This window comes from Gadus chalcogrammus, chromosome 12 (assembly GCF_026213295.1).
Source record: "Gadus chalcogrammus isolate NIFS_2021 chromosome 12, NIFS_Gcha_1.0, whole genome shotgun sequence".
NCBI lineage: Eukaryota > Metazoa > Chordata > Actinopteri > Gadiformes > Gadidae > Gadus > Gadus chalcogrammus.
Window position 1 is genome coordinate 25,993,584 of NC_079423.1, and position 20,315 is coordinate 26,013,898.

General features: G+C 50.2%; 1 pseudogene; it reads right to left on the reverse strand.

Annotated features, from left to right (window-relative positions):
* Positions 1-250: 250 nt before the first annotated feature.
* Positions 251-19,684, reverse strand: LOC130393182 (rho GTPase-activating protein 39-like; annotated as a pseudogene).
* Positions 19,685-20,315: the final 631 nt, after the last annotated feature.

Consider the following 20,315-nt stretch of genomic DNA (forward strand, 5'->3'; position numbering starts at 1 on the left):
GTGTGTGTGTGCCGGTCTGTGTATCCTATGACTTAATGGTGCACGCATAACGCATGGTGCACCACAATGTCCCTGTACTAGGGGGTGGGGGGGGTGTTAGCGTTAGCGTTAGCGCGGGGCCGTCATCAGGTAGCACAGGTTGAGTGTTTGTCGTGTACACTGTCGGTCACAGGGGGGGCTGTGAGGGTGGGGGGGCTATAGGATCCCGTCCATGAAGCTGGTGTCCAGCCGCTGGATGAGGGGGGGCTATAGGAGGGGTGGGGGGGCTATAGGATCCCGTCCATGAAGCTGGTGTCCAGCCGCTGGATGAGCACGCGCAGGAAGGACATCTCCTTGCGCGTGTTCTCGAAGATGATGCGCGGGTCGTCTGACTGGCACCGCAGGCAGTTGGGCGCCATCACCATGGCCAGGTTGTTGACGTCCATCTTGGTGTAGGACACGTTGGCCGCCTGGGCGAACACCTGGCGTGGCGACACACACACACACACACACGGACACATTATGCGTTATGACGGCCTGCTTTATTTGTGTTGCCGTCACTTTGTGTTTGTTTCTTTGGGTTCTTTTGGTACATTGATTGATATGGTGAGTTGGTTCATTGGTCAGATGTGTGGCTGTGGTCCCTGCTTATTGGTGGGCCAGGTGGCCAGTTTGAAGGGCAGCAGTGACACACACACACACACACACACACACACACACACACACACACACACACACACCACACACACACACACACACACACACACACACACACCCAACACACCACACACACACACACACACACACACACCTCCATTTCAGCGGTGCTGTGCGTCTTTAGTTTATTTGTCTTTGTTGACAGCTAAAGAATTAAGAATTAAAATATATATTATATTTTCTGTCTAATTTCCTTTTAATGGGCATATGTTCGTTCTTCCAAGCTGAGGTGTAAGTGGCCACTATTAGAGGGCACTTTAAGGAATCCATGGAGATTGACTTGGTTCCAGTTTGAATCTTTTCGGTTTTCATGGTGCAGAAATTACAATTTATTTATAGTCACCCTGCCGCACTCAAAATAAAATAACGGGGCCAGAACCCAAAACAGGACTCTTGCCAAACATGCCCTTTCTTGTTTCCATTTTGTTCAAATTTGTAACTTCACCGAATGAAACGGTACTAAACATTCTAACCTGAAATGGTTCCTGCTCTCGCTGGATTTTAAGTGTTTGGTTACTGCTTTATTTTGAATAATGTGTTCACTATACTTTATTTGGTTATTTTGTTGTCATGGAAATATTAATCATAACTACAATATACAATTATAGACATGACATTAATTTTTGTTTATATAATTACTGGTCAATCTAAAAGGAACTGTTTACATTCTCCTTGGAACTAGTACCTCCTTCCTCTCTTTAACTGAGAGATGTTAAGATAGTTGCATTCCCACTGTGGCCACGAGGTCTGATGCTCAGGCCTTGCCAATTGGCGTCCTTTAACTGTGTTGCAGCCTTGCTTGCAGTCTTGCAGACATTTCCACTTCCCCAACAGTGTATCGCAGTTTAACTAACTGCCTCTCCTGCCGATCCTAAACTCTCCACGATGGTCACTCCTACTCACCTTTGTGACCTCTGTATTCACTACCCACAATGCAATTCCCTATATGAATCTTGTTCATCCATTGTCTCACTGAATCTATCCGTGGTAACTTTGCTCCTTTCCCACGATCATGCTCTAAAATTAAATCAATGCACCAGCCCGGGGGGGGGGGGGGGGGGGGGGGGGGTGTGTGTGTGTGTGTGTGTGTGTGTGTGTGTGTGTGTGTGTGTGTGTGTGTGTGTGTGTGTGTGTGTGTGTGTGTGTGTGTGTGTGTGTGTGTGTGTGTGTGTGTGTGTGTGTGTGTGGTGTGTGTGTGTGTGTGTGTGTGTGTGTGTGTGTTGGTGTGTGTGTGTGTGTGTGTGTGTGTGTGTGGTGTGTGTGTGTGTGTGTGTGTGTGTGTGTGTGTGTGTGTGTTGTGTGTGTGTGTGTGTGGTGTGTGTGTGGTGTGCACCTGCGCGTGCGTTACCTGTAGGAAGCGGATGAGGTAGCAGAGCACCAGCTTGTTGATGTGCGGCAGGCCCGCACCACGTTCACCGCCGCCTCGGGGTTGTCGTAGTGCGTAATGCAGTCCTCGTAGAACTCATGAGGGATCAGAGGCTCCTCCAGCTCCCGGTACCACAGCTTCAGCAGACGCTAAACACACACACACACACACACACACACACACACACAGACAGAGACAGAGAGAGAGAAACAGAGACAGAACGAGAGAGAGAGAGAGAGAGAGAGAGAGACAGAGAGAGAGAGAGAGAGAAAGAGAGAGAGAGAGAGACAGAGACAGAGACAGAGACAGAGACAGAGAGGAGTGATAACAGATGGTATCAAATAAGATACTTCCGTTTAATCTGATTGATAATCACTTTTCCACAGCATGTTTTTCTCTAACCCTAACCCTAACCCTTTTTAAAATCGTCTTAGCTATTTCACGTTATTGCTTTGGCAATTTGTTCAAGTAGCTAAAATTCCAATAAAGCATTTCATTTCAAATTCAGCGGATGGAGACTGAGCGTGGTGAGAGCAGATACTCAACATAGTGGTGAATCATGGGGTACTCAATAAGGAAAGAACACACTAACAACCACCACAATGACCAAGGAACACCCTAGTAAATCCCACAACATGTGGTCCGGGCCTCTGATCTCCAGAGAGCGCCGTACCGGGATGTGGGGGTCCTCCAAGCCCGTGGGATCTTCCACTGGTCCACCTGCAGCTTCAGGGCGTTCACCTCGTCGATGTCCCCTGGCACCCTGGGGACGGGACACAGAGACGGGTTAGGCTGAGGGGAGGCCTGCTACTACAATGGGCCCGACACAGAGGAGCCTTACCGCAACCTGTGTGCCCCAGACCACGGGAACACACATGATCTGATAGAGGAGGAACATGGTTACACGGAACGGAGCGCATTGCATTCTTCCTCTGCAAATGGACATTTAAAGCATTAAAATGGGAGGCCTGCAGAACTACTATGCTAATAATCCCGATACAAATAATTGTTGAGCAGATGTATGATAGGACTATAGAAAACCCTAACCCTAAGCCATATGACACACATTTTCAATAACAAATAATTGAAGAAATAAAGTCGAATTATTTAGGAATCTCTCAAATTGGACACATTTTGCCTCGACTATTTGGCACCAATTCATCATTAATCAAGGATTCTGTCCGGTTTGGGGCCCCCACACTTAAAACAGCCCCTGAAAGGAGCCTGGGGTGCCCCCGGCAAGCTGCGTACCTGAAGATGCCCTCCGTCTGGTCCCCGTTGAGCCCCAGCACCTCCTCGAGAGCCGCGTCTGCACCCAGGGCAGCTGGCGCTCGGGGTAGCGCTCGTCTGCAGCACCATCACCTCCTCCAGCGACGAGCCGAACATGGAGGGGCTGAAGATGGCGTTCTGCGCGTGCTTGATCTCCTCCAGGCACGGCTTCTGCACGCCCTGTGGGTCGTCGGGGGAAATAGGAAGGTAGGTGGTGTGAGTAGCGGCTCAGCTCTGGGGAGGGGACGATCGCGGTTTCAGGGCGGGCAATCGGGGCATCATTTTCTATGATTGGTCTGGGGATTTCATCTGACCTGTCAATCAGAGGTGTGGGAAACGCAACACTTCTCAACGGCGGAGAAACGTAGGCAGAGGGGGGGGGGGGGGGGGGGGGGGGGGGGGGAGTCATTATTTTGGTTGTTTATTTTCAAAATCATGCTCACTCTCAAACTCTAATTCTCCACAATCTCCATTTCTTCACCTGAAAAGTTATTTTGGGCCAATGACAAGTTGATGGAGCCTCTTGGCCCAGAATGCAACAGGGTGCTTCCTCCCCTGACAATAATTCAATGCGCAAAGCCACAGTTTCCCTGGTCACATGACAACCACACATTGACTATCGACCCGTCGGTGAGGCGAGGCAGGTAACCCACTAACTAAGTAGTACAGGAGATTGGCAGGTCAATCCACGAGGAGCTACGGTACATTCAAGAAGGGAACGGGGGGGGGGGGAAGAAAAGAGCCCACTTCTCCATTCCCCCCATGGCCAGAAGGGGAGCTATATTTAGAGAAGGAGGTCGATGAGATAAGACGAGCCATGTGACCTCCTCCTCCCCAAGTCTGTCTTGGAGAGACCCCACCGACAGCACATTCATCTGCTGTGAAAGGTTAGCAGGTTAATAGCAGTCAAACACCCGGAGACCTTCAGGGACTTGGTAGTGTGTTACTGTGTGTATGTAAAACCACTGTGTGACAACCTGCCTCTATTAATACCCTGTGGGGACTGCTGGCACAGGCCTGGTAGACACTGTGCCAAAGCACCCCAGCACTGTTATCACTGCAGCTACATCCGTGATGCATCCATTAGCTATGCCACGCTTAGGCACACATGCACACACCCACACACGCTATTTTTGGATTGCATTCCCCTTGTATGATGTTGTCATGTTTGACAAGCGTCCTATTCCCCTGGTGGGGCATTTGTATACTACACATACAACCTTGACAAATATTGTTGCATTGTGCATCACACATTGTGTAATTAAACTAATAAATGACACTTGACAGAAACCTGCTTGATTGTCCTGAAGGGCAGTGCTTTGCTGCAGGTCTTCCATCACGTTGGAATAGTAAGAGCACCAGAGAGAGAGGGGTGTCTCCTGGGTTTGGTTCAGGGTCAGCTGCCCTCACATGAGCTGGGTCTTTAATCTACAAATGATAAACCTTGGATGATTAATCCAAAATGTTGAAGCCAGTGCCACAATCTTAAGCGTGTCTCTCTGAAGGCTTTGCGTTGGCGTTCGCCCAACAAACGCATCCCAGATGTGCCGATCGCCCTTAAGCCGCGGTGGATAGAACGAGCCTTTACACCTCGGAGTCAGAGAAACGACTCATTACCATGCAGCAGCGAGACGGGTGCCCCCATGTGAGAGGGCATGTATCCACTAACAAGCCTTGTCACAACACATCACAGCGGGACAAAGACAACTTGATTAGGCTGCCCTCCGCACTTCATCAACCACACATGACCGGAATTGGCCCCGTTCTCGTGGTCTTCTGGCCAACAAGTCTCGGCGCTAGTCTCAGATCACTCATGAGACTTTACTTTAATAACTTCAATTGGGAAGACAGAGAAGCTAAATTCTATGCAAATGGAGCGTTTCACTTTGTTTTGCTTCATATTTTCTCTCAACCGATTATGCTAATTGAGGCTGGGCTCTGTGAGTGCATGATTGGCTAACAGATTTCACCAACTCGGCCAGTAAACTATTCCCTGTGGGAATACAAGCTGCAACATCCTGTCCTGACTCCACCGTTCTGAGACAATGCGTCGGTAAAAGGAACCTCCTTCTGAATGCGTCATCCACTTGCTTGAATGAGTATCACCTCAAGAGAATATCTGAGTCAAGAAACAGGAAAACGAGGTGTTACTCTGCCCCTTTCAGATCTTGGTTTTGGGAACAGGCTCTGTGCCCTCTTCCCCTAGAAGTTCTGGTAATGTACTAAGACTACTGAGGAGATGCTGGTAATTTTGGAGCACAGAGTCATAGATCGTACATACCTTCTTGGCCCCGGTTAGAGCAGCCTTGGTGAGTTTACGGTAGCAGTATTTGGCGTAACTGCTGATGGCCACTCCTGCAGCAAAAAAGGAAAAACACATTTTAAAAGCCAACTCCTTGCTCTTTCATTGATGAAGAAAGTCAGGATGATTAGAGGGGAGGTTGTACAGTAAAACCCTCCAGTAAATTAAGCCAGGAACGCTGGAGTCTGTAGTTCAAATATTTTAGGATTTACCCGCCCGTGTTTTTCTTCATAAATCCACATTAAATCATTGATTGGATTGATTAAATACGTAAACGTTTTTTTTTCTATTGCTGCCCGTGTTCTCAATGTGCTGGAAAATAAACCTATTCTGTAAGCTGTGTGACCCACACTTTTCTGTGCTGTGTAAATAAGGAGGTGACCCTTCTTTATTTTCGTTTCTTTCCTGATGGTCATGCGGCTGCAGTGACCCATGCATAATAGGATGAGAGAAACAGGGGCTGAGGAGAGACAGAGACTCAAAGCCTATTGGCAGAGAGAACCAACTGTTGTTTTCCTTTGAGTGCGTGTCCTTTTGTTTGAAAGCCCTACAAACACCAGTACTCTGTCAGAGGAGCCAGTCAGTCAAGTTTGTGGAGCGTGGGCACGAAAATGATACTAGTCCATACATAGTATTTTTCCACTGCTCTCATACTCTCAGATATGCATTAACTTCATGGGCGTGTGCGTGTGGTGAAAGGCTTCTCACTCAACGTCCTCCACAGTAGGGAGGGTTAAACTAAAGTCTTGTCTCTCTATCTAGGCAAGGCAATGCAATTTTATTCATACAGCACTTTTCATACACGAGGCAGACTCGAAATCATTCAAAAGGTAATAATAAAATAAAATAGATACGTAAAATAAATAAAGGCAAAGTAAAAAAAAAATGCATTGTAGATAGTGCAATGTATTTAGAGAGCAAAAGCAATCATAAAAGTCTTCAGTCTTGTTTCAGAATCCGCCCATCGGTCCACACACACACCCACCCTTGGTGTCGTTAAGGGGGTCCGTGTGGCGGGCGATGTAGCCCTCCAGGTAGGCGTGGAAGCGGGGCGTGGGGGGAAGAAGGCCAGGCAGATGGCCATGAGCTCCCAGCCCCGCTCCAGGCTGTCGTAGCGGAAGTTCTCCGTGGTCTGGCGACACAGCTGGATGTAGAGCTCGTCGCGCAGGCCCTGGCTGCTCCAGCCGCGCACCACCACCTGGCCAGGGACCCAGAGGTAGGGGTTACTCATCCGGGGAGCTCTCGGCGAGGCCCTCGTCGATGCACCACATTCATTATGCAGCCGCGTGCATCACGGCAAGCGGTGGACGGGCTGTTACTGCAGCACGGCGCAAGGATGTTTTAGGAGGACGGGTTTCTGACCAATAGTTAAAGGTGACATATTATACCACCAGGTGTGAGGGTGATTAGCCGTTACAAGCCGTTTTGAAAATCTGCCTCTTCTGACATCACAGGTGGGCGTGTCCGCCTAGATGTGTGCTGGATAGATCAGTCTACCAGCCTACTGAGTGGACTGTAGCAAAAGGTGCTCGTCTATCCGTCATACATCTCTGTGGACAGTGGACACGCCCACTTGTGATGTCAGAAGAGGCCGATTCTCAGAATGGCTTGTAACGGCTAATCACACTCACACCTGGTGGTGTGATATGTTACCTTTAAAAATAATCGTTTATTTATACTTTAGCCTTAAAACCGTTGAACCTTGCTGGGAAATTATGCTTCCACAAGAAAACATGTGCTCCGCTATAAACAACGGGATTTCATTTTTTAGTAAGGAAGCTTAAATGTGCGCTCTGGGCATCACCGAATTGTGCACACGATGCTGGATGACCGGCCTGTCAGCTTTACACATGACGTCGGCAGTACTGCCTTCAGACTACACTCATCAGAACACATCCAGAAGGCCCCGTCGACCACCGACCTCCAGTGCCACGACGAGGGGCTCGGTCTTGGAGCGCCGGTCCCCCATGAAGGTCTGGATGAGCTTGAAGATGTCCACCGCCTCCCGCTTCACGTTGCGGTCCGACGTGACGATCATGGGCTTCTTGATGGGCTCGCTGCTCCACGCCAGCATGTTGGCGATGGACACCTTCCTCCGGAACAGACCCTGAGAGGGAGGGAGGGGGGGGGCCGAGAGGGAGGGAAGGAGAGGGAGGGGCAGAGAGGGAGGGGCAGAGAGGGACATAACAGAGGTTAAGACAGCCTGATGTGTTGGCCTTATTCACCAAGCAGCCATCACGGTTTTAAAGGCTAGCATGTAGAACCAGGTTGAGCACTCGGGTAAGAAGCCCATAGGGCGGAGGCATGTGCAGGCAGCGGCGAGGGAAGTGAGAGGGAAAGACGTGGTCGTAGAGCATCGTGCTCGACAGGTAAAAACGATGATGCATTAAAAAGTGACGACATTCATTTTTATGATATATTTTTTTTAAGAATGAAAAATGTTCAATGATGTATGCAAGAAAACCATATGAAACCAATGTATGCAAGCATGAGAGGAAACATAAAGAGGATGTACACTATATACAGGCATGCACATAAGAAGGTGAGTGAGTGAGTGAGTGAGTGATGAGTGAGTGAGTGAGTGATGAGTGAGTGAGTGAGTGAGTGAGTGAGGAGTGAGTGAGTGAGTGAGTGATGTGAGTGAGTGAGTGCGTGAGTGAGTGAGTGACGTGAGTGAGTGAGTGAGGAGTGAGTGAGGTGAGTGAGTGAGTGAGGTGAGTGAGTGAGTGAGTGAGTGAGTGAGTGATGAGTTTCTGGAGCACCTGTGTGTGTTGTTAAAGTGCTTGGAGGCCCAGTTCTCGATGTCCGTCTCGGAGGACGGCTTCCTCAGGGTGAACTCTGGGAAGACGCCACAGCTGGCACTGGGCATCATGTTGCGGGCGTTTCTGCTGGCCTCAAATTGGGCACACGCCCCCAGGTCCTCAGACTGGGGGGAGAGACAGAGAGGTACACAGAGAGGCAGAGAGGAGAGAGAAAGAGAGGGTACAGAGAGGCAGAGAGAGAGAGACAGAGAGGTACACAGAGAGGCAGAGCAGAGAGAGAGACGGAGAGGTACACAGAGAGGCAGAGAGAGAGAGAGAGACAGAGAGGAGAGAGGAGAGAGAGAGAGGTACACAGAGAGGCAGAGAGAGAGAGAGAGACAGAGGGGGAGAGAGAGAGAGAGGTACACAGAGAGGTTACACAGAGACAGAGACAGAGAGGATGCGAGAGCAGAGAGAGAGAGAGAGGCAGAGAGAGAGAGAGAGAGAGGTACACAGAGAGGTACAGAGACAGAGGATGCGAGAGGCAGAGACAGAGAGGCAGAGAGGCACAGAGGCACAGAGACACAGAGACACAGAGACACAGAGACAGAGAGAGAGAGAGACACACACAGAGAGAGAGTGGGGAGAGACAGAGAGGGGGAGAGGTACACAGAGGCAGAGAGAGAGGCAGAGAGAGAGTGGGGGAGAGGGAAAACAGATTAAAACCAATCATTGCAGATCTATTGTTGTTCAGCATTTAAAAGTCAAATCTTGGTGTGCAGAAGCATAGCAAGAAATATATCAATTCATGTATAAAACAAACATTTACAAAAGGGCTTAATGGTGGAAAGGAAAAATGGACGTCCGTTTAAGTTTTCCAAAGTATTTGTGAAAGTTATTCCTGAACTACAGCTAAAGTACTAATTAATCAACTGCTGTTGTGCTCCCTGAAATCAATGGAGTCTTATCGCAGCCAATGTCCTGCTACGTCAAGCATTTATGTGGAGCAGTCTACGGCAATTACCCAGAAACCACCAGCACAGCAGGCCTGGGGTGGTCGTGTGTGTGTGTGTGTGTGTGTGCATGTAGTGTGTGTGTGTGTGTGTGTGTGCATGTAGTGTGTGTGTGCATGTAGTGCGTGTGTGTGCGTGGTGCGTGTTGTGCGCGCGCGTGTGTGTGTGTGTGTCTTTGCATGTACGTGCGTGTGTGTTGGTGTGCACATGAATAACCATCATTAATTTGTCGATCCAAAAAATGTCTAAAAGTAAGGAAACACAACCGCCTCAATGCACTTCTGCATTGTCAACATTTGCTAGAAATATACTGTTGGGGTCACTTCAAATCACATTGCTGTGTTATGTCTTGAATACTGAATAATAATAAATAAATAAATAAGACAAAGAACTGAGAACTACAGTGTTAAGGCCCCTTATCTGATTGACAGTGGCTTTCACCGTTATATAGCCAGTCAGTGTTCATCAAATATGGATGACATTCAAACAACGGGGTGTCGCTGTAGCTATTTTATGAGCAGCGCCCGCACTTTGTGATGGATCCTGTCGCCATGTGAGGAGGAACAGCGCAGGAATTCACACATGAATTCACACCCGCCGGCCCACCCGCAAGCCTGTAGAGGGTGGTACCTGTGAGGGGGGAGGAAGGCTGGAGGAAGGGTGGAGGAAGGCTGGAGGAAGGCTGGAGGAAGGCTGGAGGAAGGCTGGAGGAAGGGTGGAGGAAGGGTGGAGGAAGGCTGGAGGAAGGGTGGAGGAAGGGTGGAGGAAGGGTGGAGGAAGGGTGGAGGAAGGGTGGAGGAAGGCTGGAAGAAGGCTGGAGGAAGGCTGGAGGAAGGGTGTAGGAAGGCTGGAGGAAGGGTGGAGGAAGGGTGGAGGAAGGCTGGAGGAAGGGTGGAGGAAGGGTGGAGGAAGGCTGGAGGAAGGGTGGAGGAAGGGTGGAGGAAGGGTGGAGGAAGGGTGTAGGAAGGGCGTTAGCTCTGAGAGGTGGAGGAGGGCTGGAGGAACACTGTTACCTGTGAGGGCTGGAGGAACACTGTTACCTGTGAGGGGTGGAGGAAGGGCTGGAGGAACACTGTTACCTGTGAGGGGTGGAGGAAGGGCTGGAGGAACACTGTTACCTGTGAGGGGTGGAGGAAGGGCTCCGGGGAGGCCAGGCTGGTCTGCACCGACAGGCTCTTCTCCAGCAGCGCCTGGGGGAAGCCGAGGCGGTCGAAGGTGCTGCGCTTCCAGTGGTGGTGGTGGTGGTGCAGGTGGCCGTCGCTCTGGGCCAGCGCCTCGTCCTCGCTCAGCGCCCGCACCACGGCCCGGGCAGCGGGCCCGGCAGCGCGCCGTCGCTCTCGTAGCCGTCGCCCTTGCAGCCGCCCAGCGCCACCAGGGCGGCCGAGCCCCCCGCCCCGGGGCCCGAGTCCCAGCTGCTGCGCTGCTTCAGCACCTGCTGCGCCTCCCAGGCCAGCCGCGCCTGGGCCAGCATGGCCTCCGACAGCGTGCCCGCCGTGCCGCGCTCCGCCTCCCCGCCGCAGCGCCCCAGCTCCTGGGGCAGCGACGGCTTGCGGCTCTTGCGCTTGCGGTTGCTGCCGGCGAGAAGGGGCCCCCACCACCACCACCACCTCCTCCTCCTCCACCTCCCCCGGCCCCCGTGGAGGAGGAGGAGGAGGTGGTCATGGAGTGGTTGTGCGCCGAGGACGACCAGGAGATGGAGTCCTCGTAGAGCAGCCGGCCGCCGTCCCCCTCCCCGCCGTAGTCCAGCAGCAGCCGGGGGTCCCGGATGAGCGACTGGCTGTGCTGCAGCGTGTAGGACCCCCCGTAGGAGGAGCTGCTGTAGCCCCCGGGGACCGCGCCGCCGCCGCCGCCGCCGCCGCCCCCGGTGGTGCCGTAGCGCAGCAGGCGGTCGGCGGTGCGGAAGCGGGGGCTGCAGGAGGACTGCTCCACGTACACCAGCTGCTTGACGTACTCCTTGCCCGCCGGGCTGTACTCCAGGCTCTGACTCTTCTCGGGACACTTCTGGCGGGTCAGCACCAGCTGGCCGTACGGCGAGGCGCCCTGCTTGGGCGAGTGGTACAGCGGGGACGGCGACTTGCGGGGGGCGAGCGGCCCGCGGCCGTGCCGTAGTAGGCCGAGCCGGGGTCCGACGCCAGGTGCATGATGTCGGAGGGCGGCTCCTCGTAGATGGGCGGCGACCCGTAGTCGGAGGGGGGCTCCTCGTAGAGCGGGGGGTCGTAGGCGTAGCGCGGCGACGCCGGCTGCGAGTCGGAGCCCGAGGGCCGCCGGTAGGTGCCGCCGCCGCCGCCGCCCATCTCCGCCCGCTTGAGGAAGGGCGACTGTGGCGCCGCTCGCCGTAGGGCGTGGGCGAGCCGGCGTCCGGGTCGGAGGGGGGGCGGCGTTGGGCGGGGGGTTGCCGCCGCCGGAGGAGCGGCGGGTGCGGGTGCCCGTCCCGCAGCCTCCGCCCTGCGGGGGCGTCGATGGGGTTAGGCGGGGGGTCGCAGGGGGAGTAGCCGTTGCCCTGGTGGGACAGGAAGCTGGGCTCGCGGTCCGTCACCTTGATCAGCATGCGCTCCTTGGTGCCGGTGTTCCATCGGAAGGGAGACGTCCTGCAGGAGAGGAGAGGAGAGGAAGAGAGGGAGAGAGGAGAAAGAGGAGAGGAGAGGAGAGAGAAGGGAGAGGAGAGAGAAAGAGGAGAGAGGAGAGGAGAGAGAAGGGAGAGGAGAGAGAAGGGAGAGGAGAGAGAAAGAGGAGAGAGGAGATAAGGGAGAGGAGAGAAGGGAGAGGAGAGAGGAGAGGAAGAGAGGGAGAGGAAGAGAGGAGAGAGGAGAGGAGGAGAGAGGAGAGAGGGGAGAAGGGAGAGGAGAGAGGAGAGGAGAGAGGAAGAGAGGAGAGAAGGGAGAGGAGAGGAGAGAGGAGAGAAGGGTGAGGAGAGGAGAGAGGAGAGAAGGGTGAGGAGAGGAGAGAGAGGAGGGAAGGGAGAGGAGAGAGGGAGGAGAGAGGGGAGAAGGGAGAAGAGAGAGAGGAGAGGAGGAGTAAGGAGAGGACAGGAAGAATAAAAAGGAGGGGAGACAGAGACAAAGCAATTCAATTAATTAGATTCTCTACAAGACGCAAAAAAACAAAAGACAAAGAGCTTTCCTGTCAAGATCGATAGTGCGGCAGCAGCTTTTATCTCTACAGGCGTCTCTTTGGGGAGATAGTGAGACCCAGTGATACCCAGGGACATACAGAGTGTTACAACTTAAAGCAGAGGAAAAAATACTGTATAAATGAACCCGGCGATAATCTAGGGATGAGATGAACGCGATTCAATGTGCCTTCCGGATGCTGGTGCCGACTGCGTGGTGTGAACTCAATTTATAAATGGACTCAATAATGAAGAGCCGTTGGAAAAATAATGAACCCACCGCAATGAACTTAATGACAACTACAAAGCGAGAGTAGCGTGGCGTTGCATACCAAGTAGCCGCGTATGTCCAGCATAAAAGAGGGCTGGTAATCGGCACTTCAAGGGAATGAGGTAACTGTATCACTGTGTCCACAAAAAAAAAAATGGGCTTTGAGGATGTATTATTCAGGTTAAAAGGTCATCAATCCTAAGGTGGGAATGTAACTACCGGTACAGTGATTGATAATGTTCCACGCTACAGCTACGGTGTAGTAGCAATTTGAAAGCAACAGTGGATATAAAGCACTTCCTTAAACTTAAAACATAATCATACATGCAGTGGCAGAGGCTTGATTCTTCCAAATAGATTCTCACGAGGAAGCCAGACTAAATTGTTTACCAAAAGAGTGAAGCCAATTCATTTCCCAAACGCGAGTTCTCTGTCCATTGCAGTGAGATCTACGGTTTTTTATAAATCACAGTTTGAGGTCAAACTATTGAATCGAAAATAAAGGCGATCAGCATTCCAAAGTATCAGACAACCGCCAGGGATTACTGCAATTACTCAATCAACTCAAAGCCCCACATTCAGGAGGCAGTACTGCACACTAGCCCGTTCCTGGTGAGAGTAATGTGTAAACAGCCTGAAACAATACAATGAATAGGGGTGGTCGGGTCTCCGAGCCCCAGTATTTCTGCTGACAGTGCCTAGCCCCTGGCAGAGGAGCCTGTTTAAAACCCTTGGCTCAGCTGGAGCCTTCACCGATAATGTAGCCTCCAGTCTCTCTCTGCGCCTCACCACACAACCCCTTTTTGTACTCCTTTAAATCCTTCCTCTTGGTGACACCAGGAGAAGAATAGGTGAGGAAGAGAGCCAGGGATGAGAAGGGCATTAGAAGAGGAAGAGGAGAAGAAAAGAAAAAAAAGAGGACGGAAGGTGTGAAATTGATTTCTAGATCCCCTGCGTTCCCCCTCTTTCTTAAAATGGTTTCACTGTTGGGCCGGTGGTCTGAAGAGCGGTGCTCAACAGTGGGAAGAGAGAGCTAATGTCTGAGGGACAGAATGTGAAATGTGCGTTTCAATTTCTCTCTAATATCTCTCTCTCACACACACACACACACACACACACACACACACACACACACACACACACACACACACACACACACACACACACACACACACACACACACACACACACACACACACACACACACACACACACACACACACACACACTAAAAAGGCACCCTGGCATGCACAGCACAATATGCCATTATGACATTTTTATATCTGCTCTTCACTTTCCATTTCCCTTTATTTTGAATTTCTCTCCCTCTGCATCTCCATTCCTTCCCTTTCATCAGGTCAAGATGGATTTATGGTTGTTTACTCTCTGACATCTGCCTCCATCCCCTTCCTCCATTTTCTATCCGACTTCCACTGCTCACCTACATGTAAAGATGTAGCTTGCGTCTCCCCTGCACACTCTCTCTCCGTCTCTCTCTGACTCCCTGCTCAATCAGTCCTACTCAATCAGTACAATCCCAACCAATTTCAGGCAAAGTGGACGTAGTGCTTGATCCAACGTCAAACGGTCTGTTCGTAAACCCTCGGTTCAGTAAGCAAACCAGTGTGGGTGACATGATGCGCCCCCGAACGTGACGGGAGGGATTGGGTGTGCATTAGAGGTTAGAATATAGGACAGTCATTTGGACATGTATGCAATAGCCCAGTCGGAAGTGACGGAGAACAGACATGAATTTGTAGACCCAGCGAATGGCCTGCTTGAATGCAAATAGGGGTTGAAGCATCATTCGGTATCCCTGGTTAGACAACCAAAAAAGACGTCTGAACGTGCATACACGATACACGGTTTGTTTTGACGGAGGCGCGAGCAATGGGCAGCCTCTAAGAATCAGTGGCAAAGGTCAACACCGTGTTAATATCATATATGGTGTTATGATGTATCGCATCGTATATTCTTCGCAGGTCTGACCTCTCGCGACCCGACTGTCCTTCTGCAATAGATTCAATTATCTTTCCCCATCATGGAGAGCTCAAACTTGTTTATTCGCTCCCTTCCCTCGCCATAACTCCCCCACGATTAAACAGGATCCTCTGCGTGTGTGTTGTGACTATTTTGAGGAATCCAGAGGTCAACTTGCCATCCGTGAGCAAGGGCCTGATAAACTGCCTACACCAACCCCCCCACCCCCACCCCACACACACACACAAAATGTGTGTTAATAAAAATAACCTATAACAATTTATTATTTACAAGTGACGTTAGTTTGTGCTTGTATGCATAATGCATATGGGACATATCCTTGCATATGACAGACTTTATGTCACATTTATGATACATGATAATTAAATGTTTAGGATGGTAAACACATGCTGTTTTAGCCATCTCCATCACCCGTAACAATGTTTGTAATAAGAGATTTAAAAACGTTTTGGCAGTGCCTTGATCGTAGAAAACATGTTAGTTACTATCCATAAATCATACTTAAGATGGTATTACTTTTCATTTCTTACCCGACAAACCGTTATTCAGTGTGATTGGTGTTAAAGACGTGCAACGATGGGTTTCATTGAATTCCACACACTTGCATAACATGTTGCAGAGTGCCCGGCTCAAAGCACCACAGTAGTGACTGTTTATCGAGTGTTTAATGTGTGTGGCGAGTCGGTGCGGGGGTGTGCACACGGCGTACAGGACACTGTGACCCCAGTCAGAGGTACCCACCAATCACTGCAGAATTACTGCGGCAGATTTCAGCAAAAAACGAGTTTGACGGTAGAGGGGGAGGGCGAGAGAGAGAGAGATGGAGAGGGAGATGGAGTGGGAGAGAGAGGGGGGGAGAGAGAGAGAGATGGAGAGGGGGGGGGGGGGGGGGGGGGGGGGGGGGGGGGGGGGGGGAGTGAGCTGGAGATGGAGAGGAAGAGGGAGGGGGGGGAGAGAGGGAGACAGGGAGAGGGAGATAGGGAGAGGGGGGGAGAGAGAGAGAGGGGGAGGGGGGGAGCAAGCCCGGGAAGCAGAGAAGAGACAAGAGACGAGAGGTGCCAATCAATACGAGACACATGGATAAAGTGGACATAGTGATAAAGAGTGAGAGTGATTAAAGTGATAAGGAGAAATGGAGGATAGAACGGGAGGAAAGAGGAAAGAGCCCCCCCCCCCCCCACACACACACACACACAGATCTTTATTTACCATGTTATTCTCACAACGTTTTATGTGAATTGATTTTATAATTATATGTGCCCTGCGGCAATGACAATAAGCCTGCTGAGAGAGACTGAGAGCGAGCGAGATAACGAGAAGGAAAACGGGATAAAAGAGGGAATTGACTGGCATAGTGATAATGAAAATCCCACTTTGATGCTCACTCAGGACAGTGGGAAGGGAAGGGGAGGGGAAACAGGCAGTGTGCCGTTTGCTCCTTGTTAAGCACTCCACAATGACTGGCTCTTTGACTAGGAGACGCGAACATGAACGCATTCATCAAATCATCCTTCGAGGAACGTTGAAAGGCCCATAGCATTCCTTCGTGGCGCTAGCTGCCGTCCCCGGGAACTCTCTCCGGTGAGTAACGTCGGGTTAGAAGCCTGTGACGAAGAGGCAGCAGACGACGAAGGCTACGTTGAACCAATTAGGTGCAGCGTTTGAAGAGAACATTGCAGGCTCCGCCACGACCTTGCCGTTAAACAACGCCCTTGCGAAGCCAGCAGAGGATAGGGAGAGAAATCAAAAGGTGGAGCCTGAGTCACGTTCAGCCCTGGCTTTTCCCCCGTTGTCTCTGCACAGTTTCCTGTGTGACGAGACTGAACAGGGGGGAAATAAACCCTGGTTCATGCAGCCTTCACCCTAGGGCGGCAGTAGCTCAGGAGGTAGAGCGTGTTGGCTGGTAGAGGGTTGCTAGTTCGAACCCCAGCACCGTCGAGTTGTCCCTATGCAAAGCACCTAACCCTGTGAATGTGTGTGTGAATGGGTGAATGCTAGGCAATATTGTAAAGCACTTTGGGTGGCCACTGGTTACAAAAAGAGCTATATAAATGCAGTCGATCCTTGGCCCCAGGTTGGACTTTATACAAGTAGAATTGTGCTTTATGGCAATTTGTAATTTTTTCACATGCTATCAGTAGTCACGTTTCCATTTAAAAGGTGAAGCGAATCTTTAGAAAGTTCGCAAAAAAGAAATTAGAATTAGGTGCGTTTCCATCCAGTGGTTGGAGCGGATAACTACACACATTCCAGGGCTTGTCGTATCCTTTTGATAACAATAATAATAAATAATAATAATACATTTAATTTAGAGGCGCCTTTCAAGACACCCAAGGTCACCTTACAGAGCATATAGTCATCATTCAAAACTATGTAAAACAGAATAAAAGGAAAACAGAGGTTAAACATGAAAAATAATAATAATTAATAACACTCAAAGACGCCTAAACATCCTCATCTCTCTTAGGTCCTGATATATAGTGGAATTGCGTTGTTTTCCATCTAAAATAGCTGTAACGTTCGATGAGAGCAAGGAAAAGTTTGACCTCTTCAGCGGTCCACGTGTATCTATTATTCACATTGGCCAACAGTTCCATGGATACATTGTACATATTTATAATTCGAAATTCGCCCCAGCCTTTATACCACAGATACTCCAGGGACTATAGCATATAACGGCGTTGTCTGATTAGTTTAATTCATTTTTAACAATTTACCAGCTCTCGTTTTGAAGACTAATCAGCGCCATTAGTTTCAATGGGAATCGCGACGGTCTATACTTTCAACATAAGGTGTACTTATTTATACTTTGAAATTCGCCCCAGCTTTTATACCACAGATACTATAGGGACTAAAGCATATAACCACACTTTCTGATTACAGTTTAATGCATTTTCCACAATGTACCAGCTCTCGTTTTGAAGGATGAACAGACAATTTGACTGGAATTATTTAGTAGGTGTCCACATATCAGGGATTAATGGACACGATATAATTAAAGGATATGCAAACATAGACATCCTATATCATATATATAGGATGTCTATGTGTACAAACGCTTAAAAATATATATATATTGACGCTACAAGTTGATGTCGGCAGGGTTGCTATGGCCGGTCGTTATGCGGAAATCGGAAGGACGTTGTCAGTCCTGTGTGTTCAATGTTCGCTACGTCTCAGCTGTTTCAAAAAGTGTGTTTCCATCTCCCATTTTGCGCATTTACTCTCTTTCGCATTTCTCATAAACCACCTCAAGCGAGCGGATAAACATTTTTACGAATTAGGGGATTTTTATGCAAATTTTGGTGTTTCCATCACCGTTTACCGATTCCATACTTCAAAATTCGCATAAAAATCAGGGGGATGGAAACACAGCTAGTGATGCTTCTTCCCGATCCGGTGTGGCTACATTACCCAGAATAACTTCCCTCATATCTCACGTCTTTCTGAGCTGCCAAGGTGTTGGCGGATTTATCTCAGTACTGATTAAACTCTTTTTTATTATCCACCATTGCAGCGATTCAACGATCATAATCAAGTGATAAACTCTCTGAGTGGGCGATCTGCAGAACAACATTTTAAAGGAAGAACCGATCGCGTGACATAAGCAAATATATGAGTAAAAAAAATTAAAATGGAACTGGTGAGCTTAGCTTAGCATATCACTGGGCAGAGAACACGTAGGCTCCCAACATAATCAATGGCCCACCAACACTTCATGCACCATCAACTACCTGGTTAACCTTTGAAGTAGTTTTTGAAAAGGGCGGTCATAGATCCCACCGGACGCTGATGTGTCCGGGCAGCTGTGGTCCGGGCTACAAGCTTACAACTTGCACATAATAATATTCTTCTTAATTTTGCACAAGTTAGAATTTATCTATTGTTAATATTACTTATTATTATTTTTTTTTTTTCCTTATTGGAGACAATCGCAATTTCGATTCCTGAGTTTGTCTGGAACATATTTCGGAATTGAAAATGAAGCAGCTTTATTTCCAATTCCAAAATATGTGCCAGACAAACTCAGGAATCGAAATTGCGATTGCCTTCGAGTTTCAACTTCAAGCCTGTCAGGATTGGATTCTCGCGTGATCCTGCTCTTGCGTGCCCAGCCGCCTCGCAGGACAACGCAGCACTAGGAGAAAGACCCCCACTTACTTCTCCGGCTCATCGCCGCGGCTGCCTGCTTGTCGGCCTCCTGATCCAGGGACGAGGAGGTGCTGCCTTCGCGGCTCACCCCGCTGTTGCGCCCGGGGCTGTTGTCTCCGGATGTCCCCCCCTCCACTGCCACTGCCACCACCTCCTCCTCCTCCTCCTCCTCCTCCGCTGGTGGGACGGGAGACGCATGCGGCGCCGGCGTCGGCGTGCTGCTTGAGCGTCTGCAGCTTGGCCAGAGGGATGATGTCGCAGGAGTGCGGCCGGTGCCACACGGTGCGCTGCGTGGCCGCGTTGTAGTAGTAGAAGCGCGAGGTGTTGGGGTCGTACAGCTCCCACCACTGGTTGTCACCCGTGCGCTTGATGCGCACGCCTGCCGGCGGGTCCCACACACACTCGCCCGTCAGCAGGTTGGCGTACATGCGCTCCCGCGTGCGCGGCTCAATGATCTCCACCCACTCCAGCCTGTAGGGGGGAGAAGAGGTGGGGGGTTATTGGTTTAGGGGTGGGTCAGGAAGTGGATGTGCAAAGACCCAGCAGGGATAAACGGATGGAGAGAGATGGAGGGGAACGAGAAGATGAGGCTTGCAAAAGGAGTTTATCAGGGGGTTGGCCCACCAGCGAGCAGCAGTGATCCCAGCAGCAGAAACCGTTGCTTTGGGCTCGATCTGATATCCATCTTTATATCAATATCTCTCTATGTCTACCGAAACATGACTTCCGTTCTCCCCGAGCACGACGAACGACAACGACGACATCATCAAGAGGACGTTTTTTCGGAATATCGAAAACATGTCATTTCCATATCTTTTTAATTGGAGATGCTGCAGCGGCTTTGTCTGAAGAATTTACCGCAAGACCAGGATGCTCCAGAACGGTAGTCCCGTCCTGTCTCGCCGATACCGGCACAATGGAGGCAGTTCGGGAGATTGTCACATCATGAGAACCACATCAGAACACCTGGGATTGAGGATAGGACTGGGTGATCTTTACTTTTAAAGTACAATGACCGATAGTGTGCCTTTCTTGGGGTTATGTTGACCTTGTACGAGGCCCTTGAAGCTGCTGTAGGCAAGATCTGAGAGTGGCAAAGAGAGCAGAAAAGAGCAAGATTTGGAAAACATACAACCCAAAATGAACACGCCCTCCCTCTCAACTCCCTCTGCATGTTTCTCTGGCATTGAGAAGTTTTGTGGAGCTATGATAACGCTGCGTGTGTATATTGACAGGCAGGATGGATTACACACAAACCTATCAGGGAAGAGAGGACCTGATTGGTCAGAAATGGGCCGGGAGCTGTGTAAAATCGAAATAGTCAACCAGGTTAGAGATTACTCACACTGTATTTCACTCACTATAGCTGACGAATGGCATTTCTAATGAACTGCA